The sequence below is a fragment of the Triturus cristatus genome, chromosome 3_1 (assembly GCF_964204655.1).
Source record: "Triturus cristatus chromosome 3_1, aTriCri1.1, whole genome shotgun sequence".
In the NCBI taxonomy this organism is placed as follows: Eukaryota; Metazoa; Chordata; class Amphibia; order Caudata; family Salamandridae; genus Triturus; species Triturus cristatus.
In genome coordinates, this window is record NC_140583.1 from 50,837,837 (window position 1) to 50,852,217 (window position 14,381).

Genomic DNA, 14,381 nt, shown 5'->3' on the forward strand with positions numbered 1-14,381 from the left:
AGCTATGTGATGGGTTTGCCATTATAATTATAATGCAGTGAAGAGGCTCAGCCAACTTTAGTATGAAAACCATCTTGGAGTCCTGGTCTTGAACAGCATCGCCTGGTCCTCACAGCTGCAGCGACAAGTTCACCGTCAACCCTCCTGCCTCTTCCGGCATCGGTGTTCATTGGTCTTCTATGCCTCCTGTTCACTCCTGTGTGGCATAGACTCTGTCCCCTCTGCTTGCAGGTATTCCTCTTCAAGAGTCCACTCCTGGATTCCACCGGACTCTTTCACCTACTTCATCAGCGGCATCTTCACTGAAGCCCTCCATTGTGGTCTACGGCGGTTTCCAACGTCACTTCACACATATGCACCGGCTTCCCTGGTGTAGCTATATTGGTTCCTTTGATTTCCATGGGTGGGGTGACTCTTTAACCTTCCATCTTCCATGGGGTCTCTTCAGAGTGCAACCGCGACTTCCCCATTGACTTGCATTGAGTACACAGCTGTGTTTCTATTCTGCACACAGAATCCATGGGGTTCATGGATACTTACCTCAGGTGGTTGCTTGGGTCAAGTCTTGACTTGGGTCACAGTTTGCATTCCACTTTATTAGTATATAGTTTGGTCTCCCTCTGGAGACCACTGTGTATTTGTGCTACTTACCTCCTTTTGAAATATTGTGTGTATTGTGTTGATATCTCCCAGTTGGAGATATACCAATGTGTTAGTGAGTGTGTATAATAAATATAACAGTTTTTATAACTACACTGTGTGGTTCTTTTTCATTTAACCTAAACCACATGATTAGTTCTGGTAAAACAAGCTGCTTAACACTCCTTCTGGTGTAAGCCTGAAGGCAGCTCTCCACAGCTACCACTTAAAGAGCTTTCGATGGTTTTCTAAGACCACCAAAATCCCCATAAGAGTTGTCTGGATTAGTGCATGGTGCTTCTATAAAAAAAAGGGTGCACCATATACTAAGCCCACCTTCCTCTTACTTGATAAGCCCTGGGTCCCTGCCAATCAAATTCCTAGGGCCTGTGTTCTTTCCCAGAACTGTAACTTTGTACCCATAATTGGCTCATCTCTTGTCACAGGTAAGTCCCTTGGAAAAGATACCATGGCTACCAAGAGCAGTGGGACCAGAGAAGGACTCTAAGTACTGCAGTAACTATTATGCCACCCTTAGAGACCATAGGGAATAACATCCATACACTGCCATTGCACACTGCATGTTTTGATGCAGAGGAAAGTGAACAGTAGTCATGTCTGCAACCCACTGCCCAAAGCCAAGGTAAGTCACCCCTCTGGCAGGGTGCACTAGCCCTCAGGAGAGGGTACAGTAGCACGAGCCCTGTACCACTACAGTGTCTAAGTCCTTTCTTAGACATTGTAAGTGTAGTAAATCCATGAAGATTTTATGGTCTGGGAGTTGGTCATTATGAACAATGGCTTTTCTAAAACCTTGGAAGTTTGGTAGCAAACTTCTCAGCACATTCAACCCACAGTGATGCCAATGTGGGATTTAATGAAAAATATACCCAGATGGCATCTTACTGATGCTCCCTGAAAATTGCCCAGACTTAGTGTGGTTGCTGAATGGCTGCCTGACATTTGCCACCACCAGACAGGCTTCTGATGCCCTTCCAATTTTGCCCACACAGATCTTAAATATTTACCCGGCTCTTGCATGCAGCATGGGGATTGATGGACCCCGCCCCTGTTAGTCTGCAGCCTTCCGGCTCCCCACACCGGATTCTCCATTAATACAGATAATATACTCCTTGGCCATTTTAAGCACTCTCTCCTCATCGACCCCTTGGGGTGGTGCAGGGCTCTCTACTTACTCTGTACTGTTCCTTTGTCTCCCATTAGTTGATTATTGCTTAAATGATGCCTGGCCTATGCTTGATTTATTTACCCTTAGGCCAGGCAACCAGATTGATTCATTCTTTCTGCTGGATCTTTTAGGCGCCCGCATGACCTTTTCTTTGTTAACTACAGGTAATTGTCCATTACCTGAGCCCTTTCTTTCCTTTATCTACTTGCTATGGGCCACTAATCCGCTTAACCTACTCTCCTCTCCCTTTTCCCCTATACAGCACTATTTTGAAATTAGTGACCATTACCCTGATGATGACCTGAAATTAATCAGGTTGAAACACCGTTGACTACCCAGCACAGAACTTTGGCGCTGTTGTGGTCAATTTATTTATCTGAATCAAAAATACCGATTTTGTATATATTTGTATTGTATTACTGACCACATTATTATTTGTTCTCACCCTTTCACGGTTCACACTGTTATTTTTCACCCCTGTGTCACTGCGCCGTTCACTGTCACTAGCACATCCAGTGCACACTTTTGTAGTATGGTCACTGTATATTGAATTGTACTGTAGTGCTCTTGCAACTACCTACAAATAATAATTGTTTTGCTTCACCTTTCCCGTTGTGGTCTCCCTTCTTTTGCTCCCGCCTTTTGTGAAGTACACTACTATTTTAATTGTCCTGTTCAAATGATTTCCAGGTGAGACATTGTTGTTTTGTGACAAACTTCACCCGGTCTCACCTGGGTTAACGGGTTTACTCCTGTAGTTGTTCCTTTTTCCGAGCCTGAAGGATCTTTTTTTGAACCGGAGATCTCCTTTGCAATCCACAGGGTCCCCAACGTCTTCTTGGCACTCTGCATCCAGCCGCCTCGGTGGTGTAGCTCCTGTGCTGGTTGCTGGCCTCTGCAGTGCTGGTTTCTACCCTAGGAGCTTTGCTCCCAAAGTTAAATAGCCTGCTCATGAGCAGTCCCTAACCGAAGGCCCCCTTGGCCCTATTGACTAGCATTGAACCCCTGCACTCTGCACCCGGCTGCCCCAGTGCAGCTGGTGGTGCAACTTGAGTGCCTAACTCGACCTTGGAGAACCCCTAGTCCTAACCCCAAAGACTCCTACTCGTGTGTCGAGAATTTACCTATAAAACCGATAACCATTTTTCTTCCGTAGGAACCAATGATACACATTTTTGGCCTTAAAATGTTCTTTGTCGACCTGCTGCTTTGTATGCAGAAAATGTAACTAAAGCCTTAAAAAAGTATTACTTACCTTGTATTGTGAGATTCCTGGCTTTGTATCTAGGCATAGCACCCCAAATAGATGATGTAATCTAAAAGTATTCTAAAAGTATTCCAAAAGTAATTACTGTGTAATTTTCACCGCTTTTTGAACCAATACAAACCTGTAAAGATTGCAAATTAATTCCCAATTGCACTTCATGAAATGTTCTATGATTGCAAGTATATGGGGTGTCCTCTATCGCCAATTATTTTTGCCTTGGTGGTGGAGCCCTTGGCCTGTGCATTGTAAAGCCAAGTAATGGATTGGGGCATCAAAGCACACAATCAATGGCACATCGTCTCACTTTACGCTGATGATGAGCTGATATGCCTTTGGGGTCAACGGACAGTGTTATAGTTTAATGGAACTACTGGACTGCTATGGACGCATCTCTGGTCTCAAAGCAAATTGGGGGAATTTTTCCTGTTCCCAATGACACCCCAGACTCCGGAATAAATGGTGGGCTTACCACATGCCCCCCTCTCTTGGTCTTATGACTCTTTCAAGTATTTGGGAGTGCAAATATATCACTCCCAGGCAAATTAAATAGATGGCAATCTGGGAAGAGCAATCACCAAAGCTCGCTCCTCTCTGGCATTCTGGATTGAACTGCCACTCTCCCCAATGGGGCATATAGCAATATTTAAAATGCTGTTGCTCCCTAAACTGTTGTATTTCTTTGCAGCTCTCCCATTTCCGTTGCCAGGTAGACTGTTTCAAGACCTGAAATCACTTCTAACATCTATAATCTGGGGCAAGACCAGAATCTGAGTTGCCTTCAGAAACTCTACGCCCCAACCGCAGAACTAGGAGCCCCTATCCACGAGCATTATTACGCAGCCGCCCAGCTTCAATTGCGAATGCTGTGGCTGACAGGCTGTAACTGGAACGCTGGACACCCGACCTACCCACTCGCGATTTAGGAGTGGCTGAATGGCTCCGAGACAGTGATCCCGAAAAAAATAGGAAATATATTAATGTCTACAGCACGTAGCTACTGGATCCGTTAACTGCTGACTAAGCACTCACCCCCATCTTACGCTCCTGACCTGCTGGCCGGAATGCTCCGCGGCCCTAATACAAGGGTAAGATGCCCAGAAATTGTGGACTAGACCTTGGCCAGCCTAACAACCTGGGGTGGTTTATTTGTCGACTCCACGCTCTGCAAGTTTGCAAGTCTAGTGGATGACTATGGCACCCCCAGGCTCATTCTTACTATATGCATCACTCACACATCAGTTATTTAGGACATGGGGTAATACACGCAAAGAACCAAAAATATCCAGTTTACTTCAAACATTATTAACACACCACACAGGTAAGTAGGAAATTACTATGTTGTATAATTCTCTGGGACCAGCTACTGTATCCCTCCTGGCACCACTCAGAGAATACTGGGATGTGGCATTATCAACTACACTAACCGATAAACAGTGGGTGTAGTGCATAGCAAATGGCAAATGTGGACAAAACAACGCACAGAAGTGAAAAATCAAGGAAAAGTAGGAGAAAGCACTCAGTAAAACAGACGGAAAGCAGTAAAAAACAAGGGGAAAGCAGGAGAAGTCACTCAAGAAAATGGGGAGGAAGCAGAGTGGTGTAGCATCACCGGAGAGCTGGGCCTGGGGAGATTAGTTGGTTAAATTCAGGGTTGTGCTGCGCAGCAGAGAAGATGCATCAGTTCAGCGGGATCTACAGAGACTGGCAAGCACCTTAGGCCCACTTTCAAGGGACCAGGACTTAGGTGGCACAACTTAGCAGTGTAGACTTAACTGGCAGAGTCCAGGTGCAGGGTTGTTGGAAGATTGTTGTATACCTGAGGCTTCAGATCAGGAGGCCTGCCAACTAGTCCTTGGAGTCACTCCGGGGTTCTGGGTTCAAGAGATACAGGTTCAGTCCTCACTTGGGCAAGAGGTCAGCACAGCAGGGCAGAAGTCCTCAGAACAGCAGTCCGGCAGAGTGGCAGTCCTTTCAGCAGCACAGAAATCATTCTTCCTGGTACAGTATCCACAGGTCCAGAAGTGTACTCAAGAGCTGGTGTCTGAGGCCCAGGGTTTATAACCAGCTGTGCTTTTGAAGTGGGAGAGAAGCTTCTAGAGGTTTCCCTTTTAAGTCCCCAGGCATCCTGCCTTCCTTGCCCTGGATCCAGACTAACTGCAGACCTTTTTGTGGAGACAGGACACAGCCTATTGAAGTGTAAGTGGGCTGTGCCCAGCTCCACCCTTCCATCCGGCCAGTGATGGCCCATTCAAGCACACTTACGCTCCCTATGGTGTGTGGCTGTCTTGAAGGAATATACAAAGCTCAACTGTCAGCTACATCCAGTCATGTGACCCAGGTACAGGCATTAATTGGCTGAGGCGGGAAAATGCCAATTTCTAAAGGTAAAAAGAAGAATTGATGGACAGAATGCTGAACAGTGTCAAACACTCTACCCTGTCAGAGATCTGGGCCTAAATCCATAATGTTTTGCTCACTATACCATTCCAGTTTGGACCCAGCCATATGCAAATCAGTCTTGACCCTGCTCCCCATGGGAACAGTCCAGCCCGAACTGCCACTGGATTCAGGTTATCCTGGCTGATGATGGGTGATAGACAGAAACTGATCCTAGGATGCTTGTATCTGGTCCAGGAAGGACCTGGCCTGGCAGTTCGGGCTAGACAGGTAAAACTTAAAAATAAATGTCCTACTTTTTAAGTACACTACACTCTCCCCTCTGGCCAGGGCCTACCCTACGCATTACCTATATGTATTAAAAAGGAAGGTTTGGGGCTGGCAAGAGGTTTATCTTGCCTGGTCGAAATGGCAGTTTAAAAACTGTACACACACTCTGCAATCGCAGACCTGAGACATGTTTAAAGTGTTACTGAAGTGGGTGGCACAATCTGTGCTGCAGGACCAGTAGTAGCATTTAATTTAAAGGCACATGCAGTGCCACTTTACTAGGGACTTACAGGTAAATTAAATATGCCAGTTGGAGATAAGCCAATGTTACCATATTTTGAGGAGTGAGCACATGTACCTTAGCACTGGTTAGCAACAAAAATTATATCAGCAAAATGGAGGAAGGCAAAATGTTTGGGGGAAGCCCACCCTAGGGCTGACAGGTATAACAAGGATTGAAACTGATTGATCAAGGAGATCCACAAGGATAAGGGGATCATCAGTGAATGGTATAACAACTTGGTAAGTTCCCTGATGCTAGGTATGGCCACTTGACTCATCCAGTAGAAATGTTTCACATTTCATTTGTGGAGGTCCACTACAGAGGGAACCCTGCCCAGGTATGTGACCGTGTTTTCAGTTGTCATCCTATTGAGAAGGGAGCAGTTTGTGGAAAGCTGCCTCCTGGACAAGATGAGGGCACAATGCTGTAGATTTAGTGGGGTTAATTGTAAATCCTTAAATGGCTCGGTTGGGCTCAATCTTGTCTAATAGGTGAGGCAGCGAGTTCAAAGGTCCGACATATAAAATAACATCATAAGCAAACACCATTAGTTTGTAGTCATTTTGCCTGTTTGCATGCATTTATTTTCTTCCCTGAATCTGAAGGAGTTCACCAATAGCTGAAGGGCTAAGACAATGAGCAGAGACGATAAGGGACAGGACGTTTAATGCCAATCTTACACAATCTGAGGGTATTAACTTTAATGGAGATTAGTAGCTTGTCAGAGCATTCTGAAGCCATGACTTTTTTTAATACATTTGTAGAGAGCATGGCTGCCCATTGGCATTGCATTGCAGCCCTGGCAATGCGACACAGAAAACCAACAGCTGCACTCGAGGGGAAGAGTAGGGGATCTAATAACCACGATTTTAGAAGTTTGCATAATCTGGGTTCATTCTAGGTCAGTTCCAGAGTGAGGGGAAGAGAGTTCAATGGTTTAGCTACATTGTAACAGGAGGATCGCCCCCCACATTTTACTCTTTGAATGCGTGATACGGCAGTGAAGTGGGAGTCAGAAGATTGTAGAGCTCTGTTCGGCCTACAAGGGGATATGAGTGGTCTGAGGATGCGGGACCTTTTATTTGAAGAGTCCTATATGCATAGCATAGGGCTTTTAATTGACCCTCTGTTCAACGGGCAGTCAATGTAGAGTGGGTAAGACCCTCTGGGCGTAGTTGTTTTGAGTATATTAAGTAGAACTCAAGCTGATGCATTCTGTACAACTTGCAGGTTTTTAGTCAAAGCTCTTGTTGCACCCAGGTACAACGAGTTCCATTAGTCCAAGCCAGATAGAATTAATGTCTGGACTACGAGCCTCCTCAAGAGGGAAGGGAGCAGGTATAATATTTACCAGAGCTTCTAAGAGTGCCGTGGCAGCATGCAGCAAGTTTTGTGGCTTGAACGTCTTGGCCTAAAGATTTATCCAACTACACCCCCAGGCTCTGAATAACCACCTAGGGGCCGGGGACGTACCCAGAGAAGCTGGCCAGCCTAGGTTATTATGGAGATTGAAGTTGTTCCCTAGTAGCATGAGCTGCTTTTTTTCTCCGTTCAGTTGGAGGTAGGATTCTGCCGTCCAGTTTGCTACTGTATCCAGGAAAGGTCCCAAAGGATTGCAAAACCCATCCTTGCATGATTGGGAACACCAGTTGCGTGTCATCAGCATATAATACCAACAATATGCCAAAATTTAGGACAATGTCAGCTACAGTACATATATATATATGACGCTTTTCTCAGCATGCAGCCTCTATCGCTTCTGCCCAGAAACGGAGGGCGGACCACAAAGTTGATGCAGCTATTAGATTTTATTCAGCTCCAATAACTCCAACAGCATATATATACATACATACATACATACATATATGTATGTATGTGTGTGTGTATATATATATATATATATACATACACATACATATACACATATTACATACTGGAGGTCGCCAGTAGGTAGTTATAGTTAGGACCTACTTTCCATAGGAAAAGCATTTTTTCTTTTCCCAATAACTTTGGTGCCGGATGATGAATCTTCGTGAAATTTTCAAAACTAGTGGGGCGCTCCGATCAGCTTCTATCCTTAGTTTCGGGGTGATTCGTCAAGCGGGGCCGAGTCCCAAAACACGTTTTCCCCAAGTTATTTCCAATAGGTAACTTTAGACACGGCTACAGCCCGAACTGCTGAACAGAATTACACCAAATTTGGCAAAAAGGTAGCCCTAGGTTCAGAAAGCGCCCTTTTTTTAAATGGTGTAAATCCGTTCAGTAGTTCCTGAGAAATTAAAAAGACAAAAGAGGTGAAAAAATAAATAAATTTCCCATAAGAAACTTTAGACACAGTTACAGCCAAAACTGTTGAACGGAATTACACCAAATTTGGCAAAAAGGTAGTGCTTGGTTCAGAAAGCGCCTTTTTTAAAAAAATGGTCTAAATCTGTTCAGTAGTTGCTGAGAAAATCCCCAAATAAAAATTTTGATATATAGAGGCGCGGTGGATCCGCGCACCCTCCCGACCACGAGCTTTATGCCAATTGGCTGTCAACACTCCAAACCAGGAAGTTTTGGTAGCCATCTTGTGCCTCGGTAACCGAGGCACAAGAAAACAGAAAACCTAACGCGCAAAACAAGAAAAGGGGGCAGGGTGCCTAGGCCTGCTTAGGGGGTCTCACAAGGACCCCCAGGGCACTCTGCAAACGCATTTCCTGGTGCGTTGTAAGATGGGGAAATAATTTCCCTTGAATACCGAGGGTCCCTGGGGGCCAACTAGCCCACCAGGAATCTCCAGTATGCGCCAGGGAGCTGCGTTGCAGAGAGGTGTTCAGAGGCCACGCCCCTTTTTACACCTCTCTGCAACGCAGCCCTGTGGCGCTTACTAGAGGTACCTGGTGGGCTAGTTGGGCCCCAGGGACCCTCAGGATTGAAGGGGACTTAATCGCCCAACTTAAAACGCGCCACAGGGCATGTTTGCACACATGTCACCTCAGGCCCCGCCCCCTCCCTTCACCACCAACAGACAGACGGATACAGACATTCACACAGTTTACTCACTAACCCATGCATTCAGTAAGATAAGTTTAATCACTCACTTATAGATTCAGTCACGCACTTACTAAATCATCCATTCAGACACTTATGCACCCACTCATTCTTCAATACGCCTTTCCCTATATATATTAAACATATTTAAACTTTACAGAAATACAGAGTCACTGGATGATGTCATCAGTGATGCCATCAGTGATGACATTTGAGATGTCATCAGTGATGTCACTGGCCATGTCATGAGTGATGTAATATGTGACGTCATCAGCAGTGCATTGTGGGGGCGCAAGTTATAGTTAGCTGAACTAACTATAACGGGGAATTTCACTGGTTTTGAACAAGTGAAATGTCCAACTAACTATAACGCCCCTGAAACCTATGTTTTTTTCAGTGAATTTCTAAGTTTTTTAAATGCTAAATGCTAACTATAATGTGCCTCAAACCTATGTTATTTCAGTGAATATAAATATATATATATATATATATATATATATATATATATATATATATATATGAAGAAGTCTCGTTCCATGAAGTTTTATCATTCAGACAAACAAACGAGAGTGGACCCAAGATAAGTGCTCGTTTTCTATTTTATTCCTTTAGAAATATCGCCATGACGCGTTTCGACAGCTCCCTGCCTTGATCACATGACAGCGTTACTTCGTGTGCTTAGTCTATTTAAAGTGACGGCATCCAATCATATAATTCATAGACATAGAAAACATCAAATAGTTTGCAAGATGTTTCAAACATTGAACATATATGTGTGTGTGTTTTTGACTCAGGGATGAGCCCTGTAATCCGCACTGTAATGTGAATGTGTCCGAGTAGCTGGATCCTTCAAAGACTTGGAAGAGAATATGCGGTGGGGCAGATACTCGCGGGAAGCCAGGTTTGATTTAGCGAACAAAGCAGTGAAACTCTTCAGAGTGAGAGTAGGAAACTTAGTACGTGGGGCTTCCTCCTCTGCCTGATTATTACTGATTAAGTTTGGGTTGGGGTTTGAGATGGATTTCTGGAAAACTATGAAGATGTCTTAAGTTGTTATTAAGAAACATTTCGCAGGATCATTGTATGGAATTGCTGAGGGTTTGGAGGTGATGCTCTATGCTGTGGGTCCCATCAAGGACTTCACAATTTGGAGAGGGGAGTTGGGGTGTTATTGGTGCTGATTTAATTGTCAGCTGCTTGAGCTTCTTTAATTTCAGAGTGGTGCGTCCTCATAGTCTCGCAATATTTTATTTAACGAGATTATCCATAGACTCTTTTCCATTTCCTTTCAGCTTTTTTACATTCCTTTTTCAGCGTGAGGAGATGGGGGGTTAACCATGAGACGGGCTTGTTTTTGGTGGGTCCTGGATATGTTTGGATGGGAATGGCTTGATCCAGTGAGTAATTAATCCACTGGATGACCTTGTCATCAGCAGTCTGTGGGTCCATACCTATATTCGTTCTGGATCCCCTAACGATATGTTTCTATTGTTCAGGACACATCCTTTACAATGACTCCGGAACAACGAGTTCGGGATGTAGCAGAGTAGGATCTGCTTCTTATGGTTACCCCCACTTTTTGCTGATGTAACACTGTTTTTCGACTTTAGTCTGGCTGGGACCCTGCTATTCAGGACCCCAGCCTTGCTGCTTCCTCTCTAAATGGATTCCTAGTACCTTAGGTATACAACAGATTGGATTCTGAGGTGCCCTTATAAGTCCCTAGTATATGGTATACTATGTACCCAGGGCATAGGTACCACGGAGGCCTCCCAGGGGCTGCAGCATGTATTATGCCACCCCTGAGAAGCCCTCCAAAATGACACCACAGGTCTGCTATTGCAGCCTGAGTAAGGTGGTGCATGCACCCCTTACAGAGATATAGGTTCACTATATCTCACCTATCACTGCACATATAAACCTATCAGTCACCCCTATGGCAGGCCTTAACAATCCTGAAGGCAGGGTGCTTGGTTTTGTGTGAGAGGGTGCCCATGCATGAGCAGAGCCCCTCTGAAGCCTTCGGAATATCTTCTCCGGGGTTGTCTGTGATGCAGCTTGACCATATACTCTTAAGTGCATTATAACCAAACGGTAAATGCTAACTTTGGACTGGCTGCACGGAAACATGTCGTGTTTGGTGGCAAACATCTTGGAATCATACCTCCACACCAGTAACTGGTGTGGGAGTATGATCCCACCCTTCTAGAGGGAGAGACATGACCACACCGGCATCCCCGGTACCAGCTTAAAAGAGCCCTGGCATCACAAACTGGATGCTGCAGCCACAGACACGAGTCTGGCCTCCTGCTGCTGACTGAAACTCCGGCAGGGGAGGCCTGGACAATAGGTTTCCTGTCACAGGTAGGTGTTACCACCTCCCAGACAGGCTTTAGTGTATTGGGGCTGGGTGGGTGCACTCTGAGAGTGCTTTGAAGTCCTGCACTGTGGGCACATTTGGTGTCCCTGTGCATAGTCCAGTTCTAACCGGTCACAGGGGCTACCAGCCCCTTCTCTAGCGCAAAACTGGACAAAGGAAATGGGTGTAGCCACCCCACTTCCAAACCCTCCCATACGTGGGTCCCCTGAGTTATTCCAACTCCTTCCTTGGGTATAAAGAAGGAACCTCTGTAACCAGAACTTTAGATATCCTTGGACGAAACTCTGAAACTGAATCCTGTTACTTCGACGATCTGCACGACGCCAGATGACTGTAGAATCTCCCTTGGAGTAAAGTAGTTACTCACCTGCTTGGCAGGCACCAACAAAGCATCTGACCGGTGTGCTTCTCCGAAGCTCCCGCCGGACTCCAAAGTAATTGCATCACATGAGGTGGATTTCCAGACTTCCCCGAAGTCGACCCGAGTCCCCAGCAAAGCTGAGACCCAAAGCTGTCGTGGGTAACGTGGAACCGGACCTCCTGGTCACCGCACACATTTGCAAGTGCATCAGCTTCTTGACATCCCTTGAGAATGTGAATTGGGTTACTTGTAGCCCAGGCCCGAGCACCTTTACCACTGAAGATTGCTGGCCTACACTCCACAAGTGTTCCGTTAGCCCGCCCTTTGTGTGTTCGCTCGAGGCTCCTTCGTGATCCCTGGTCCGTCGACTGGTGGGTCCCTGTGAAGACAACTCTTACTTTAATTGGGCTTCACTGGTTGCTCCAGACATGCCCTGACTCTCCTTCGCTTGGGGAGTCCCCAGGACCTTTCTTGTCCGCACCAAAGCATTTCTTCTCTTTCTGCGTGGGTTGTTGTTGCCAAGGCTTGTTGTGTCCAAACCGGGCACCAACGCTGCAGCACTCGACATCCTTCGTGGGACAGCTCGAATCCAACTCCTGGTTGTCCTCGACGCCTCCTGGTCCTCGTGGCTGAAGAGTCAAGCTTCCCCTCTCCGCACCTGAAGCACCCGACATCAGTGGGCATTCGTCTATCGTGCCCCTGGTCACTGGCAAGTGACCCAGACTCTGTCTCCTCTGCTTTCAGGTTCTTCACATCTTCGATCCAGGGTTGGATCTCTTCGGACACATCTCCTCTTCCCTGCATCAGCACTTTTCAGTCTCCTGCCATTGAAAACGACGACACGACCCGACACCATTTGACACCTATGCACCTGGCTTCCCTGGGTGAGTTAACACGAGTACTCTGGTGCTCCTGTGGGTGTTGGCCCTAGAACCATCTAAGTCCAAAAGGGTTTGTTCCTAGTCCACCTCTAAGTGTCCTTAATCTTTAAAAATCTAATCGCGACTTTCCCCATAGAAGCTAACGGGAGCTCGCGGCTGTGTTCTCACACTGCACACAGCCCCCGTGGGCCCCCTGTGTAACTACCTTGGGTGGTTCCTTGGGGTCCCAACGATTCTACAGGCTTTAGGCCTTGTGTCTGGTTAAGTCGTGGTTCTTATACCACTTTCTTAGTATATGGTTTGGCTCGCCCCTAGGGCCTGACGTGTATTTGTGCTAATTTACTGTAATATTTGAAGTGTAACTTATGTGCTTTTGCCTCTAGCCTCATAAAGAGACTAGAGGGGTGTGTTTAGTAATAAATAGATATGTTTTATATATATACCTGGTGTGGTCTACTTTCATTTAGCCACTCAAAAGATTATAGACTGGTAAAACAAGCTGCTTTACATTCCTTCAAGGCTTAGCCTGAAGGCTGCTCTCCATAGCTACCACTAGGATAGCTTTCAATAAAGGTTGTCTTTAACCTAGCATCAATAAGGGGTTGTTTGAACTGGTGCAAGGTGCCCACTATAATTAGTGGACAGCATATACCAGGCCAACTTCTCAAACGGGAGCCACGCAAGCCGAACAACGACTTGCACAAGCAATGACTTAGCATGAACCTCGTATGTGCGTGGTTCAGGCTAAGACGGTCTAGTGTTAAGGAAGGGCAGTCACAAGGAGTGTTGAAGAAACAGGAGAGGTAAGAGGGGTTCAGGGGTGGGGGAGTTGGATGTTAGTTTTTAGGGGGTAGAAGGGGTTCCGGGTAGATTTTAAGGGGTGGGGGTATTAGTGTTAGTTTTAAAGGGGTAGTGGGGGGTTCGTTTTGTTATTTAGGGGTTGGGGGTTGTGATCGATTTTAGGGGATGGGAGGGGTTTGTGTTTAGGGGTGGGAGGGGATGGAGTTCGTTTTTAATCGGGTAGAGGGTTCGTATAGGTTTTTAGGGGTTGGTGGTTTGTGATATTTTTAGGGGGTTGGAGGGGTTAGTGTTAGTTTTTGGGGATGGGTTAGTGTTAGTTATTAGGAGGTTGGGGGTTTGTGTAAGTTTTTAGGGGGTAGAAGGTGGGGAAGCTCGGGGTGGATTTCAGGGAGTGGGAGGGGTTGAGAATAGATTTTAAGGGTGGGTTTACAATGCATTTCTTTATCCCGAAGATTTGTGGTAAAAGAAGGCGTGGTAAAAAAAATCGTTGTTGAGACGCCGTCATCGTACAGACCGCGTGGTTTAGGGAGTCATTGTTGAGGAACTCGTTGTTCCAACATACAACCCATTGTTCACTACGGAGCTGTGACCAACTGCGGTCTCTCCAAAGTGATTTGGCTGGAAGGTGAGTTATCGCTTGGGAGTATTCACCAAGAAGGGGATCAGGTGATGATCTGACCATATCACAGAGAGAGGGTCCTAGACTTTAAGGTGGGGGACTTTGGAAAAAATGGGATTCAGCAGTTGACCTTTGTCAAGAGCGAGCCCGCTTTTTGGGGACATTTGAAGTGCTGCAAGGTCCTTCAAGAGTCGGAGGCCTGTGAGTCTATTGGATGGTCTAGGTGAATATTAAAATTGCCCAGTAAGATAAACTTAGGTT

At 46.0% G+C, this 14,381-nt stretch overlaps 1 protein-coding gene across 5 annotated transcripts in view; it reads right to left on the reverse strand.

Moving 5' to 3' along the window:
• Window positions 1–14,381, reverse strand: part of LOC146859681 (astacin-like metalloendopeptidase) — a 448,848-nt gene that overhangs the window by 269,308 nt on the left and 165,159 nt on the right. The window lies entirely within an intron of this gene.